The sequence below is a fragment of the Rousettus aegyptiacus genome, unplaced genomic scaffold, assembly GCF_014176215.1.
Source record: "Rousettus aegyptiacus isolate mRouAeg1 unplaced genomic scaffold, mRouAeg1.p scaffold_m13_p_1, whole genome shotgun sequence".
Classification (NCBI taxonomy): Eukaryota; Metazoa; Chordata; class Mammalia; order Chiroptera; family Pteropodidae; genus Rousettus; species Rousettus aegyptiacus.
Window position 1 is genome coordinate 147,834,114 of NW_023416284.1, and position 17,795 is coordinate 147,851,908.

The 17,795-nt window shown below is 34.9% G+C and overlaps 1 pseudogene; it reads left to right on the forward strand.

Annotated features, from left to right (window-relative positions):
- The first annotated feature begins 16,747 nt into the window (after positions 1-16,747).
- On the forward strand, positions 16,748-16,866 carry LOC118604581 (annotated as a pseudogene).
- The last annotated feature ends 929 nt before the right edge of the window (positions 16,867-17,795 follow it).

A 17,795-nucleotide genomic window follows, 5' to 3' on the forward strand; every position in this document is an offset into this window, starting at 1 on the left:
ATCCTGATAAATAATATTTGGAGAATAAAATTGTCAATTATTCAATAAAATATTATTATACATATATTTTTTAGAAGCTGACATTGAGCAAATAGAGTCCAACTCAAACCAAGCAGTTATTTTGAAACTTCTTGTTTCAAAAACAGAGACAGAATGGCTAATGGTTGCTAAACTTTACATAGTATTTTTTGACATATCACGGTGCTTTATATAAGTGATCTCATTCAATTTAAAACACCAAAACCATCTTTGAAAAATATTATTAGCCCCTATTGTATAAGTTGATAATTTATGGTTCTGAAAATTTAAGTGATTTTCCTAAGGTCACACTAGAAGTGAGTAATAAAAGGTAGATTAAAATTTAAGCACCTATGCTGTGTTTTTTTTTATGCTTTTCTGACTCAGAAATTAATTGTGTGGTCCCTTACTTTGATTTTTCCTAAACTGAGACCTAAGAAAAATAACAATCTGGGAGAATTACATCTCAAGTTCGCAATCAAGATTGCCCCTGACTCATTCACACATCCTTCCCACATTTGGATAGTGGCATTAATTGTCTGAGGAAAGGAGTTACATAGTAGAACACAAAGGCCAATTATTTTTGTTGTTGTTCTGTTTTTAATGGTGAATGTTATTTTTTTCAAAAATGTCATTTTTTTTTAGAGCAGTTTTAAGTTTTTGACAAAATTGAAAGAGAAGTATAGAGATTTTTCATATATTCCCTGTCCCCACACATGCATAATCTCCTCCATTATCAACATCACTCACCAGAATGGTACATTTTTTACCAAGGATGAGCTTACAGTGACATATCATTATTACCCAAAGTTCATAGTTCATCTTATATTGGTGTTGTACATTCTATGGCTTTACAAAAATCCATCAAATAAATCCATTATTATAATATCATGTACAGTAATTTTACTGCCCTAAAAATCCTCTATGCTCTGCCTATTTACGCCCCCCCCCCACACACACACACAAACAAAACCTTGGCAACCACTGATCTTTTTATTGTCTCTATAATTTTATCTTTTCTAAGCTGTTATATAGTTGGGCTCATACAGCAAGGAGCTTGTTTACCTTGGCTCTTTTCACTTAGTAATATGTCCTCATTTCCTCTATGTCTTTTGATAGCTTCATAGTACCTTTCTTGTTTAGCAATGAATAATATTCCATTGTCTGGATATATCACAGTTTATCCATTTCCCTACTGAAGAACATTTTGGTTGCTTCTGTTCTGACAATTATTAATAAAGTTACTAGAAACATCTGCATGCAGGTTTTTATGTCAACTTGTTTTCAGTTCCTTTTGGTAAATAATAAGGAGTACAATTGCTTAATCATGTGGTAAGAGTATGTATATGTAGTTTTATAAGAAACCACCAAATTGCCTTCCAAAGTGGCTGTACCATTTTGCATGCCAGCTAGCAACAAATGAGAGTTTTTGTTGCTTCATCAGCATTTGGTATTGTCAGTGTTCTAGACTTTGTCCATTCCGTGTGAGTCAGTATCACAGTTTTAATTTTCATTTCCCTGATAATATATGATGCAATACATCTTTTTATGTGTTCATTTGTCATCCATCTGTATATCGTCTTTGGTGAGGTTTCCATTAAAGTCTTAGGTCCATTTTTAAATCAGATTGTTTTCTTACTGTTGAATTTTTAAGTGTTTTTTGTTATATTTTAGATAATAGTCCTTTATCAGATGTGTCTTCTGAAAATATTTTCTCCCACTCTGACTTGTCTTCTAAATCTCTTGATATTGTTTTTCCACAGAAGTTTTTAACGTTAATAAAGTCCAACTTATCTAATATTTTTTCATGGATTATGTTTTGGGTGTTGTGTCTGAAAAAGTATTACAATATCCAAAGTGATCTTGATTTTCTTCCATGTTATCTTTTAAAAGTTTTATAGTTTCGCATTGCACACCTAATTCTACTACCCATTTTGAGTTAATTTTGGTGATGGGTGTAAGGTCTAGATTCATTTTTTGCATGTGGATGTACAGTTGTTTCAATACCATTTGTTGAAGAGATCATCTTTGCTCCATTGTATTTACTTTGCTCCTTTGTTAAATATATTTACAAGAGTTTCTTTCTGGGCTTTGGATCACAATGGATTTGGATCACAATGAATCTATAAATAAAGTTGGGAAAAAACTAACATCTTGACCATGTTGAGTCTTTCTACCCATAAACATGGACTATCTCTTCATTTATTTAATTACATTCATTAGAGTTTTACAGTTTTCTTCTAAAGATCTTGTACATTAATATCTAAGTATTTAATTTTGGTAGGTTGCTAATTAAAATTAAATTATGTTTCTAATTTCAAATTCTATTTGTTCATTGTTACTACATAAGAAGGCTACTGACTTCATATATTAACCTTGTATCCTGCAACTTTGTTGTATTCTTTTGGATTTTCTACATAGGCAATCATGTATTTGCAAGCAACGACAGTTTTAAATCTTCCTTCCCAAGCTGAATATCTTTTATTTTCTTTTCTTGTCTTATTGTATTAGCAAAATTTCCAGTATGATGTAGAAAAGGAGTGATGAGAGGGATATCCTTGCCTTGGGCCTAATCTTAGAGGAACAGCTTTAAAGTTATCACCATTAAGTATAACGTTAACTTTAGGATTTTTGTAGATAGCCTTTATACAGTTAAGAAAATTCCCAATTCTAGTTTACTGAGAGTTTTTATAATGAATGGATATTAGATTTTGTCAAATGCACTTTCTGCATCTATTTATTGTATGTTATGCTTTTTCATTTTTAGTCTGTTGATCTGATGGATTACATTAATTGATTTTTGAATGTTGAATCAACCTTGCATATCTTGAATAAATCCCACTTAGTCATGGTATATAATTTTTTACATACAATTTTTGAATTTGATTTGCTAATATTTTCTTACATTTATATCATAAGAGGTATTGGTCTGTAGTTTTTTTGTAATATCTTTGTTTGGTTTTAGTATTGGTTAATGCTGACCTCAGAAGACGTTAGAAAGTATTCTTTCTACTTCTATTCTCTAAAAAATGTAAAGAATTAGTATAATTTCTTCCTTAAATGTTTGGTCGAATTCACCTGTGTACCTATCTGGGCCAGGTTCTTTCTATTTTGGAACAAAGCCAATTCTTGACTTAAAAAAATTCAAAATAGTTTAGGGCATAAAAACGGTTTTGATAATTAGAGACTGCATGTTAGAAAATTTCCCTTTCTTCCTATTCATCATCACACATCCCAGGTTATGTAAAGATTCTAGAGTTGTACTACCTAATATGGTTGCCACTAGTCACTTGTGGTCATTTAAATTTAAATTAATTAAAATTAATCAAAATTAAAACCTGTTATTTAGTCACAGTAGCCACATTTAAAATGCACAATAACCAAATTGGACTAGTGGCTACTGTACTGAATCACAAAGATATAGAATATTTCCATCATCACAGAAAATTCTACTGGACAGCATTTATCTAGAGACTGAAATGAGGCTGAAAACAAGGAATGAAAGTTAGAGATTTAATAACAGAGAGAAACCTTAGTAAGTGTCCCTGAGAAAATGCTTGAGTCTTGTCAATGTAACCCTCACAAAAGTAGACAATTGAATTGAGAGCTGAAGGGATGTATACTTCACTCTCAGGTAATCTCTAAGAAAACGGCAAAATTTCAGAACCTTCCATGCCTCAACATAACACAGAAGCACTTGAACAGCAATTATCGAGGGTGTTGTTTTGGCACATTAGCCTGGGATGATCCCATATACATAGGTATGGCCAGGAAATGGTCAAACGGTAATTCTTATAGATCCCGAAGTAGAACAGGTATAGTTAAATTACCTGCCATTCCAAAACAACATCAAAATAATGGACAGGGGTGGACCTTGAGAAATTTTGTGACTGAGAAAAAGGGATGTATCCACAGAAACTAATGACTAATTCTTGCTCAGCATCAGATAATTTAGCAAATGCCTGCAAAGACAGCTGATAATGACAAAAAACAGGTGCCCTTTTCAAACCTAATGTTAGGATATTTATAATTTTCATTAGCATAGGTAAGCATGCACATTAAGATATTTCATGTGCAGCCAGCATTCTAATTAAGAATCTTCACCCCAGGAGTGGTCAGCTAATGGTCTATTAGAGAAGCTCCCATCCAGATATGTCATTTATAAGCACTTCAACTATCATTAGTTCAGATCACACCAAAATTTTGCTAATTAGTAGACTGTCAAACATGAGTTTTCATTAATCAAATTAGTGACATATCAATAGCATGAAGAATGTTAGAAATACACTTTTTGGTGACAGTAAATCTATTACAGAATGTGGACTGAATAAAATATTTTAGATACACTCTTATCTTTGTCTGCTTGAAGTCAGTTTGGTAACAGCCTGAATCAAATGCTATGCAAGAGATCTGAACGAATTTGGTACCAGCTTTCGTAGATTACATTAACCTGTTTCCAATGAAGTGGAAAATTCACCAGAAACTAAGACAGTGTAGAAATGAGGGGAAAATATTATTTGGACATAATTTCCATTGGTCTTTTAGGTTCTTGCATTCTTTTAGCAGAGACAACGACTGTCCCTTTTCTGGGCTATCTTTTCAAGTCTTACTGTATTGTTAACAGCCTAGGAAGATAGAGATGGGTTTCCGCCTTGGGCAACTGGCATGTTTATTTTATAGCAGGAGTTGGCAAACAATGGCCAGTGGGCCTAATTCAGCCAGTGGGCTTAATTCAGCAGGCGGCCTATTTTTGCATGTCTTGTGAGGTCAAAGTAGTTTTTAAATTGTCAGAGTTCTAAAACAAACAAAAAATGAAGAAACATCTGCAACAGAGACTGTATTTAGCCAACAAAGCCTAAAATACTTACTCTCTCACCTTTTACAAATTTTTTTCAATATATGGCTTACAACATTAGAGATAAAAATAATATTTCTCTCCAGAGCATGGAGTAGTCAGGATGACCATTGAGCATAAAAGATTCAGAGTTCTCTAAACTCAGGTTTACTCTTCTGAAATGTATCTGATTGAGAATGCAAGTATAGTCTGGCCTTCTTTATATTGCCATATTGTGATTGGGGCTCAGAGAACCAGTGTAAAGGCTGATACTCTGGCTATTGCTATAGTTATGCGTAATAGCTGCCCTTTGTCTCTGATCTGGAAATTGCATCTTTTGCTGCTATTCACTAAACTATGGGCAGATTAACAAATGAGCAAAGAGAATAAATCTCAGATCCTTTACAGTTCTTGACACCTGTTGACAATGGAAACAATTGTGGAATTCTGCCTCTGGAAGATCATCACATCTGCTTTAGGGCACCTTTCATGAGCAGCGGTGGTTGGAGCACATTAAAAAATAGAGAAGAGAAACAGAGACTCTGTGGAGACTATACAACAGGCTTATCAACTGTTTTGTAATGGCTAAATAATAAAAGTTTGTTTAATATCTCCTTCCTCTCTCTTCTTCTCTCTGTCTCTCTCTGTCTTTGTCTCTGTCTCTGTCTCTCTATTTCTCTGTGAGTGCACACACATGCATGTGTGTGTGTGTGTATGTGTGTGTGTGTGTGTGGTATGTATATGTGGTGGAATTTGGTCTGAGACTTACTTTCTTTTACACCTTGGAATTAAATTTCTTGAAAGGCTGTCATTATCTACAGAGAGAAAATGGACTCACGTCCATTTGTAACACGTTGACATCTTGTAAGACTCCTATAACTGAGGTGCAACTTTAGAAAACATGTCCATTACCTAGCAGAATGAAAGCTCAAAACAAAGATTAAGTTCAATCATAGAAAGACTAAGAGTTTGTAGCTTAAGTTAAGTACTTGCAATAGAAGTGGTAAGCGGCTGAAATACAGATACAACTTTCAAGACAAAAGTTAAAATATGTGTAATTTGGACTTGCTGTTTATATTATTCTAATTACATTTGGAGTAGTATAATTAACCAAAAGCTATTCCAAAGAAGGTTGTGATTACACTTTATGAACTTCAAGATGAGATTCTATAGTTTCTCACAAAAATGGGAACAGTTAAAAGAATTTAAGTATGCTTTAAAATTTGTGCTCTATCAGAAAATGTATGGAATAAACTTATTAGTTATAAACTTTAAATAAGAATGGAATTTTGACACCTTTTATATGTCTAACCTATTACTATAGAATGGGATTCTACAAAAAAATCTTATTAAAAGATATAATGATTACATATGGGGAAATAAGTTATGACCTTTTAAAGAATATTTGTCGTCTCCTTTTACTCTTGGAATGTTTAGATAAAGTTTACATAAAGTTTCTTGACTGGCTTATAACATTTTCCGCTGCCTGAGTCTCCTGTTTTATTCGAGGTACACATTTTCAGTTATAAAACAATGTTGATCCTGACATTAGTTAGTAGCTGAAGAAATGTTACATGTAATAGGAATGTTAAATTTATTCTCCATTCGCTTGCTAAGTTGTAAACATAGTTCATACCTTCTGGGTGGGTAAAACCTACATGAGCAGCATTCTAGAGCCAATGCCATTTCCACCAATCTGTGTGCTGCCCTGTCAACACCATGTACAGGCTGTCAATGGCATGGACTCCGCAACAGTCACTCAAGGCACTGGGTAATAACTAGTGATTTTCTCCTTTGCCTCCTCTCATTCCTCTTCTTTTCCTTTTTGTTTTCTCTTTCTCTCTCTCCTCCTTGTCATGTAATACAGTGGTCTCCAACTTTTTTGGCACCAGGGACCAGTGTTTCTACGAGAATCTAGTGCTTGATGATCTGAGGTGGAGCTGATACAAGGTTGCTAGCACTGGGGAGAGGCTGCAAATACAGATGAAGCTTAGCTTGCTCACTCACTGCTCACCTCCTACTGTGTGGCTTGGTACCTAACAGGCCATGGACTGGTACCAGTCCATGGCTTGGGGGTTGGGGATCTCTGATGCAATAGATATGCTTATATATATACATATGTGTGTGTGTGTGTGTGTAATTTATTGTATGTATATATATATGTGTGTATAATTTATTCAACTAGTGACATTCACGATTATTTTTATACATCTACAATCTAACAAAAACAATGCCTAGAACATGTACAACACATCACACACATGAATGACTGACAAAAGTCTCACTTTCCATTAAAAATGTTTTAAAGTACTGCAGACACAACTATGTTCAGAAACGAGTCTTTAGAATGGGCTCTAACACTGCTCAGAGAGAAGCAAACAAAGGTCACTCAATGGAGACCACCAAAAGAAGGTTCTTTCTGCTAGAAATTTACTTTTCATCCAATACAGTTAAAACTTCCATAGGGACACATAAGTAGGTAAAGTAGGTAAATGTTGTGTTTGCCTTCTCTTATGACCACATCAAAATTATGACTAAGCCACAGAACAGCCATCAGTGAATTGCCTGAAATCTAGGTGAACACAAGTCCTACAACTGAGGACACACAGAAGGAGTCACCTCGAGACTGGTAGGAGGGACAGAGATGTGGAACAAGTTGATCCCACATACACATGTGATGGGTGAAAATTGGGAAGGATATCTTAGCTGTGGAAGTCTCCCTGAAGGAGTGAGAGGTTCTAGCCCCACACTGGGCTCCCCAGACCAGGGTTCCAGTGCCAGGAAGAGAAGTCTCCACAAAAGCTGAATGTGAAAATCAATGGAGACTGTGGTTGAGTGAGATCGAGGGCTATAGGGTTTCAGATGCTCTTCTTAAAAAGCCTGAACATGGACTTACCTGCCAACGAAGTCACTCACTCTGAGCTCTGGTGCTGGGGAAGCACCTCATAAAGTGCCAAGGACATATGGAGAGGAACTGAGTTTCAGGGTGAGCGCTGGAGAGGCAGCTTTTTCCCAGACAGAAGTGCTGGTGGAGGCCACTGCCCCTTTGTTGGGCACTCCCTCAACCCAGTCTGCAGATGACTGCCATTTTTGAGTTATCATCAACCTGGCTAACACTGGTTGCCCTGCCGTGATGATTCCCTGAGACCTTGCCCTACCCAACTTTCAGGCCCACCCAAGCCACTTGCAATGTCTTTTCAATACCAATAGCCTGTCTTGGTATGCTGTAGACTCTCCTAAGATCTCTCAAAAGTTTACAAACCCAAAACAAGCAGCATCTGGCTCCAGTGTGCTCCTTACCCCTTGCTGAGCCACCCCAAACCTGGCACTAGTAGCAGCCAGCCTCAGTGCCTCTTGAGAAAACTCTAACTCCAGTGTGGGTGGCAGTCATCTGCAATTGCTTGATGGCTCATGCCAGGTGGCCCTGGGCAGGGCACAGGCAGTGGCTGAACTTGGCCTGTGGTGTGGCCCCTCCCAGGAGACTATGGGGCTGGCACACCCTTTGGCCAGCTTTGGACTGAGCTAAAGCACCACTCAAGGCTGTATCTAAGGATGACATATGCAATGGTCAGGCTGGGTAGGTACCTGCTAAAGTGAATCCTGTTCTATAGGGTTAGTCTCTGCACAACAACTCCTCCACTGTAGTCGTCAGCAGGTCTTCACAACCAATCGGCCCAAGGGTATATCCCTCACACTGACCAGTAACCAAGGCTCAACTACAATAAGAGGATACACACATTCTATACAAGGGACATACCTGGAGCACCCAGCTCATGTGATCAGGAAAACTGTATTTCTGGACACCATAGAATATCTACTACATAAAGCCACTCTACTAAAATCAGGAAACTTAGGAGTGCTACCTAATACATAGAAACAAACAGAGAGACTGTGTTTGTTTCTAAGTAAATGAGGAGGCTAAAAAACATGTCTTAAACAAAAAAAAAAGGAAAAAGTTTTAGAAAAAGAATTAAACAAAATGACAAAATGTAAATAAGTAGTCTATCAAATGTAGAGTTCAAAATACTGTTTATAAGAATGCTTAATAAACTTAAGGGAAAAGTGAACTCAGTGAGAACTTTAACAAAGAGATAGAAAACATAAAAAATAACCAGTCAGAAATGAAGAATATAATAATTGAAATGAAGAAGACCTTAGGAACTATCAATAATAGATTAGATGAAAAGAGGATCAAATTAGCAATTTAGAAGATAAGGCAGCAGAAAGCACTCAATCAGAACAGCAACAACAATAATGAGGATCGAAAAAAGTGAGGATCGTTTAAAGGGCCTCTGAGATAAAATCAAGCATACAAACATTCGCATCATCGGGGTACCAAAAGAAGAGAGGGAGCAAGGAACTGAAAACCTATTTGAAAAAATAATGATGGAAAACTTCCCTAACCTGGTAAAGGAAATAGACATACAAGCTCAGGAAGCTCAGAGAGTCCCAAACAAGATGAACTCAAACAGGCCCACACCAAGACACATCATAATTAAAATGCCAAAGGTTAAAGACAAGGGGAAAAATCTTAAAAGCAGCAAGAGAAAAGTAATTAGTTACCTACAAAGAAGCTCCCATAAGAATGTCAGCTGATTTCTTAACAAAAACTTTGTGGCCAGAGATATTGGCACAAAATAGTTAAAGTGGTGAAAAGCAAGGATCTACAACCAAGATTACTCTACTCAGCAAAGCTATCGTTCAGAATCAAAGGACAGATAAAGAGCTTCCCAGACAAGAAAAAGCTGAAGGAGTTTATCAACACCAAACCAGTAAGTACTACAAGAAATGTTAGAGGGATTCTTTCTTTAAGAAAAAGAAAAAAAAATCAAAAATATGAATAATAAAATGGTAATAGCTACATATCTATCAACAACTACTTTAGACGTAAATGGATTAAATGCTCCAATCAAAAAATATAGGATAGCTGAATGGGTAAGAATACAAGACTCTTACATATGCTGCCTATACAAGATTCACTTCAGATCAAAAGCCATATATATAGTGAAAATAAAGAGATGAAAAAAGATATTTCATGAAAATAAAAACAAGCAAACAAAAAAGCTAGGATAACAATATTTATACCAGACAAAACAGACATTAAAATGAAGGCCATAACAAGAGTTAAAGAAGGAACCAGTAATCTCACTTTCAGATATTTATCCAAAGAATCTCAAAACACTAACTTTGAAGGGACATGTGAATCCACGTGTTCACTGCAGCATTATTTACAATAGTCAAGATATTGAGGCAACCAGGCTGTCAATCAATGGATGGATGGATAGAGAAGAAGTGGTACATATATACAATACAGTATTACTCAGCCATAAAAAAGAATGAAATCTTGCCATCTAGGATGGACTTAGAGGGTATTGGGCTGAGTGGAGTAAGGCAGACAAAGACAAATGCCACATGATTTCACTTACATATGAAATCTAAAGAACAAAATAAACAAAACAGAAACAAATTTTGATGGTTGCCAGATGGGAAGGTGGCTTTGAGGGGGAATGAAAGAGGAGAAGGAATTAAGAAGTACAAATTGGTAATTACAAAATAGTCATATGGATGTAAAGTATGAGAAATAGTTAATAATATTGTTATAACTATGTATGGTGTCAGATGGGTACTAGATTTATCAAGGTGATCATTTCACAAGATATATAAATATCTAATCATTCTATTGTACACCTTTAATATAATATTGTATGTCAACTCTAATTTAAACATTTTAAATTATATTAAAATAAATAAAAATAACTGTCAAATAGCTTATTTTAAAAATGTATAGCAAATTCCTTTAAATCAGTATGAAAAAAGCAGACAACAACAACTAAAAAAATCATTCTACTACTTCTCAACATCTAAGCTGGAGAAAATGAACTCAAAGTTTCACTACTCTGTGAGTGCTCTGTAACTAACATTTTCTTCGTATGTATTTTCCATAAATGCTCCAGCTAAGCAGAGTTCCTGCTGGCCACTCCAGTAATGGAGACCCAAATTAGGTGTTTTTCTAAACATGCTGAATAATTGGCTCTGGATGCCTTTTACAGAGGAATTCATATTGTTTGGAGGAAGGAATTTTTTTTTAAGTATAGAATGTTGTGAACTAATCCCAGGCATACCAGATCCTGAACTCTAGGGAGATAGGGTCTGCAAGATTGAGAAGGCATGCTATTATTTCCTTAAATTTTCTTTACTTTTTGTTCCAGATAGAACTACTTAAAGGAAGTCATAGCCTGATGTGCATGGAACAGAGGTCAGGAGAAAAACCAACCAGCCAACAAACAAACAACACTGTTCCCATATATGTGAGTCTTGATATTTACACATTTTTTTCAAACAAGTACTCATTAATATTATTTAAGAAATCTTATATTTATATTATTCTTATGATTTTCAAAGTGCTCAAGCATACACACAAACAGGCATATGTTGCTCCTAGCTACTCTATATCTTTTATTATCTCTACTTTGTATGTGTGAAAACAGGAAACCATCTGCCTAGGACTATAGTTAATTAGTAACAAAATCAGAATTAAAGTCCAGAATTCAAGATTCTTATTTGACTGTTCTAAGCCCCTATACTTTAGAAGTGTTTGCTGCTCAAAGATGCCACAGTATTTCTCTTAATATAATGACATACTAATTGCCAAAAGATACAGCATATAAAACAAGGTATTTTTCTCATATACCACTTCTACCTGTTATTTGGAAGTAAAGAGGTATTATCAAAGACCAGGGCAGTCTGATGAATTGCTCTGTATGGAAATTCCATTTTCTCTCTCTCTTTTTTTAAAAATTTTATTTTATTAGTTTCAAGTATACAGTGCATTGGTTATTCCATTTTCAAACAAGATTTCTGAAATTAGGTCATTAGCAGGATAACTAAATCAATTCCCCAGACCTTCCTTTGACATGAAGACAAACCAGAAAATGGAATCTCTTACTTTATCATAAGAAATACAGAATACATGAAAATAAAAAAGTAACAAGAGGAGATACTGTGTCAATAAATTGTTTATGTGCCAACCTAGTCCTTAAATCTTACTATCTCTCCTCAGAATTACTCTGTGAGACACTGGTCCTGTTGCCAAACAGATACCCTAAATTCTTTAGGGTGAAGAGCACTGGTTTCACTTCCAGTGCAACAATCAGCAACATCGTAACAATTTAAGTTTACCCATCATTGTTCTCATTTTGTGGTCTTTAAGAAAATCAATTCATAGAATATCATTGAAATAGCTAATATTGCCAGTTTGATTCTTAAGTGATAATCCATTAATTGCTGCTGTTATCAGGGTGAGTTATGTCTACAAAATTGTTCAGAAGGGAAAACAGTGCTATGAGCAGCCGTTGGGTTTGACCATTCCAAGCCTGGCAGCTTGATCTGATTCAAAAGCTTGGCATAAATGAGCCAAATATGAGGTTTGGTCAATAGCAAACACAAATGAAATAATAATAATTTATCCTTTTCACCACGTAATTTCTCTTTACCCTTATCCTAGGTGTTCAGCCTATTTTATTCGATCTCCTTTCACTTTATCTCTAAAGTGTGTCCTTTTCCTCAATCTATAGTGAAAAGATTGTCTATCTGTCTAGACTGTTGAGGCTATCTCTTGCCTTAATTATTAACACTTTCTCATTGAACTCTTTGCTGCTTGGCCTTTTCTTTTTTTGTCTAGTCAATCAAAATTGTTGCCCCCAAAATGATAATACCTACTTAAAAAAAAAATTTAATTTTCATCATCATCTTTGAATAGGAAGAGAACACTTTGAAGAAAAAGTTTCAGGAAAGTTAAAAAAAATTTTTTTTTGAAAGAATTCAATTGTATATATTATGCATGTGAAGAATCTTCTCCTCTACCTCCCAGAGACTTTGCACTCAAAATATTCCCCAGTATAAAATTATGCATCAGCTGAGTCAATGCATATTAACCAATAGGGGGTAAAAAAGGAAATTTAGTTAAATAGCCTAATTTTAAAACAAAAATTGCATTTAATTATGTGTGTGTGTGTGTGTGTGTGTGTATTAAAATATAAGGTTACTTCACAATATTCACCAGGCTTACCATCTTCCACCCCAGGAACTACTTTCTGTCTGCAGACAGTCTTTATAAAGATTCTTTAGTGCATATCGATGATGCATATGTTGATAATAAATACTAGCTTCTTCTGGTAAAGCAAAGTGTCTTTAAGTTCAGTGGGGAGAAGTTTATTATGTTAGCAACAAAGAGAGGCTGAAGAAGACCATGTAGTCTTTGGCAATACAATCTTTGTCACTTTCTAATATTTACAATCCCCTAAACTTTGCTAAAGAATTCTGAGAGAAGGTAAAAGGCAGTCAGAGTAAGATGAGCTCAGGGTCTTGCAAATCCATTACCTGGGAGTCTTTTTCTACTCCTGGAACTATCGGATGATAAACATATACAGTATTTCCTCACAAAGAATTTTATTTGTTCTGTGAAAAACATATTTTACTCAAAATTTTCATTAAAAGACAAAGTTTACCAAATGTAAATCTCATTACATTCAGTGTAAAGAGTTGAACTCTGTTACTATTGAGTAGTTCAATGTCACAAAACATTAAGGATTAAACATTTATAAATTTTTGTATGTAGTAGATTGAATAATGGCCAAAGACATCAACTCCCCATCTTTGGAACTTGTAAATGCTACTTATTTTGAAAAAGGATCTTTGCAAATGAAATTAAATGAAGAATCTTGAGATGAGGTGATTAATCTGGATTATTCAGGTAGGCCCTAAATGCTATCACAAATGTCCTTTCTTGTAAGATAGAGCAAAGGTTGATTACACATACAGAGAAGTCAATGTGAAAATAGAGGCAAAAATTGCAATGATATAGCCACAAGCAGAGGATTGCCAGCAGCCACTAAAGCCAGGAGAGAGCCATGGAATTCTCTCTCAGAATCTCCAGAAGGAACCAACCTTGTCAATAACTTGATTTTGAAATTCTGGTCTCCAGAACTATAAGGAAAGAAATTTCTTTTGTTTTAAGCCAATGAGTTTCTGGTAATCTGTTATGGCAGCCCTAGGAAACTAACACAGCTATTTATAGCACATATGAATTTTTAAAATGGTTATTCTTTTTATAAATTTATGAACTTTTGTCATTAGAAGACTGTGTCTGCAGTATGTACTACCATGTATTACAAAAGAAATAAAGCAGAATGGGAAAATTAAATACTAGTATCAGGAAATTAGAAAGTTTCAGGGAACAAACTATGAAGATTTGAGAAAAAAATACAAAAATGAATCAAGATTTTTTAAGCATAGTTCTTAATGAAAGTAGAAATTGTATGTCATGTCCTCCAGGCTTCCCTGAGGCTGCCCTTCAGATCTGTTTAACAGATCTATCATGAAAACAGGTTTAATTTAGGCTTGTTTCTTACAGATGAATGAAATGCTTTTATTCAAAAAGTCAAATTTTGTGCAAAAGTAAATTAGATTTGGACTTCATGTGTTAGTATCTTTAGAAGTTAATTCTTGTCCTGACTTAAAAGAGAGGCAGGGAAAGAGAGAGGAGAGAGGGAGAGGAAGAAATGAGGAAGGAAGAAATAAAAAGGGCGGGAGAGAAGGAAGGGAGGAAGAAAGGAATTAACTATGGTGTGTTAACATTCAAGGTGCCAAGAAAATCATTTTCTAATTAAATACCTCCTCCAGACCAGCTCTAAGACAAACTCAGAATTGGATAAAAATTTTTTGTGGTATTCTTCCTTACTTTTGTTCCCGCCTCACCTACTAAAATGAAAAAATGTGTTTGAAAAATATGTTCATGCCAATGCACTAAAGAATCAATATATTAAACATCTGTAACAAAATTTTAGTTAATCCCCCTCAATATCCTTTCTCCTCCCAGTAATGAAATCTCTAATTTTTAAATGGGTAAATAGAATAAAGTCTCTCTATTATAGCCAAGTGATGCCACATGAAGAAGATGAACGTGTTCTTAAAGGGGGGAAATAATGTATTTTGTTTTTTAGTTGCTAGTATGAGCATAGAGTCTATAATTTAATTCTCAGCAGCCATCTTGGACCAGGAATGGAAACTACACAAGGTGGACAACAAAATATACAAACTACAGACAATCTGTATAAAGAGTAATATGAATAGAACCATAAGCCTTGGTTTTTATGCCATTCGAGCCAATTCCTTAGCATAATGCCTAACACAAAAAAAATGCTCATTAAGAGATGTTCTATCCTTATTCATCTGAATAGCTATTATTATTTAATAGCTATTATCATTTAATTATTATTATTTAATAATTAATTTCCATGTAATAGACATTTTACACATATAGTTCTCACAAGGATCCAATATGTTAGGTATTATTAACATCCTCATGTTTTACATAAAGAAACAAAAATTCTGAAAGATGCCCAAAGAACTAGTAATTGACATCTGAGACAATCTTATCAGGACTACGTGATTCCCAACTGAGTGTTCTTTCATTATATTATTTTTTTTTATCATAAGATCATTGGTTTGCTGTCTCTGATTATCCTAAAGTTGTTCTAAGGTTTTATTTCTCTTTTCAATGTAGTAATGGTACTGTGCACAAAGGGAATAGTGCATTGAAGAACATAATATGTTGCTTTAAAAAAATGTAAAAATGATACATGAAACAAAATGAAATCTGTAGGGAAAAGAATATTTTGGATGATATTCCTGGTATTTCCTGCTATTAATCATGCAGGAAATGTCTTTTTCATTCTTTTCCTCAACACTTACACTCAAGATTTCAGCACTTCTATTTCAGACTGAAGGCAATAGTGAGGGTCCTCAGGAGGAAAACAAACAAACAAAAAAATACAAATTAAAAAAAACTCATTGCATTTAGAAAGTTTATAAAATTCATCAATACGAAAAGGTTTTAAGAAATTTTTCAAATGTCTAATAGTTTCTTCATTTTGGTTTTCATAATATGGAACAATTTAACTATCATTCTCAGAAAAGCTTTAACTTTTTGTAGTGAAGATAATTTATTTCCAGATACTTTAAACATTCTGACTACGAATAACATTGTGACAAAGAAAACAGAACATAATCTTCCAGACTAATCAGGAGGCAGAAAAATGTTAAAATTACAATCTAGTTTCATCTTTTATTCCAATGTAATTTTTCCTTTGCAAATTGCAGGCTGCATGTAAAATAGTTAAGAGTATTTAATAGCCGGCTGAACAAAGAAACTTGGCCAATGTCAACATTTAGAGTTGTATCTCACAGCTCTTTATTTGGTCAGAATCTACTCAATAACTTGGATATAGGAACATATCAAATTTGTGAGTGATATACAAGTGTAAAGGAAAAGTATTATATTAGATGTTGCATAAATTAGCTTTTGCTATTAAAAAAAAAAAAAATCAGCCCAAAACATTGTGGCTTAAAATAGCAGGCATTTATTAGTTCATAGTTCTATGGTTCAATGATTTAAGTTGGGTCAGTTGGGCAGTTCTGCTGACCTGGGCTAAGCTTAATATATCTTGGCTAAGGCTCATTTATATGTCTACGATCAACTGCAGTTTGGTTTGGATTGGCTAATTGTAGGACAGAGTGCTCAATCAAGATCTTTACATGGCCTTTCATCCCCCCAGCAGGCTAGCTTAAGTGTTTTCACTTTGTAGCCTCCTCGTTCCAAAAGAGAAGGCAACGAAAGAGAAGGCAAGCCCTTCTGTGATCACTTCTCAGGTCTCTGCTATGTCACATTTACTATTGTTCCATTGGCTAAAACAAACCACATTGCCAAGCTCTGCGTCAGTATAAGAGGGCCTAGCTTAGTGCAGGGATAAAGGGAAGTATAAATAAATTTATATCCATCAGTGCAACAATGTAACACAGATAACAAAACTTTTTTGAAAACTTTAAGAATTGTGAGTATAGGGCCATGCCACCCTGAACATGACCAATCCTGTCTGATCTTGGAAGCTAAGCAGAGTCAGGCCTGGTTAGTACTTGAATGGGAGACCGCTTAGGAAGACCAGGTGCCGTAGGCAAAAAAAAATAATAAAAGAAAGAACAAGAAAGAAAGGAAGGAAGGAAAGAAAGAAGGAAGGAAGGAAGGAAGGAAGGAAGGAAGGAAGGAAGGAAGGAAGGAAGGAAGGAAGAAAGAAAGAAAAAGAAGGAAAGAAAGAAAGAAAAAATTAAGAATGGCGGGCCAAGGAGAAATCTCATAGGGATAAATATAAAATATAGCATTTGCATTCAGTAAACTCCTATGTAGGTATAGAAAAAAAGAGACCTGATTTAACTTTACTCCCATTGAAAAAGTCCTAGGAATTTTAGCTGGTAACAAGCTCGTATAAACCCGCAATGTAAACTGTCTGGCATTTCTGGCATCGAGGCACCAAGCCAATGGAGCCAAAAGTTTGCCAGGATTTTGCAGTGGTCATACCCTACCTGTTCTGCATACAATAAATGAGAAAAGAAAATGGAACACAAAGTGTTCTAGAAGAGTATGACCTAAGTGATAGAAGCTGAAAATATACTGTATACAAATCCTGTAAAGAATATGAGGATGTTCAATCTGCAAAAGAAAGTTAAAATTTGAAGGTAGTGTGATAACAGTTTTTTTCAAACATTTTAGAAGCAATATTACACAGAAATTGGATTAGATGTACTCCTCATGGCTTTGGAAGGAAGAAAGAATTTATAAGTATAAGCTATAAAAAAGCAAATTTTAGCATAGTGGTAGCAAAAAAGAGCAAAAACTCACAATTATTAAAGGTGTCCATAAATGGAATGGTCTACTTGCCAGGTAGTGAGCTTCCTTTCACTAGAAGCAGAGACAGAATGGCTATGACTGGAAAGCAACCAGGCAAGGCCCTCTGCAGCTGTGGCTTACCAATATGGCTGTGCTTCAGCATCACTTCTGGAGCTTTGTGAGGTACACATGCCATGGTACACCTCTGGCATGAAAGCTGGT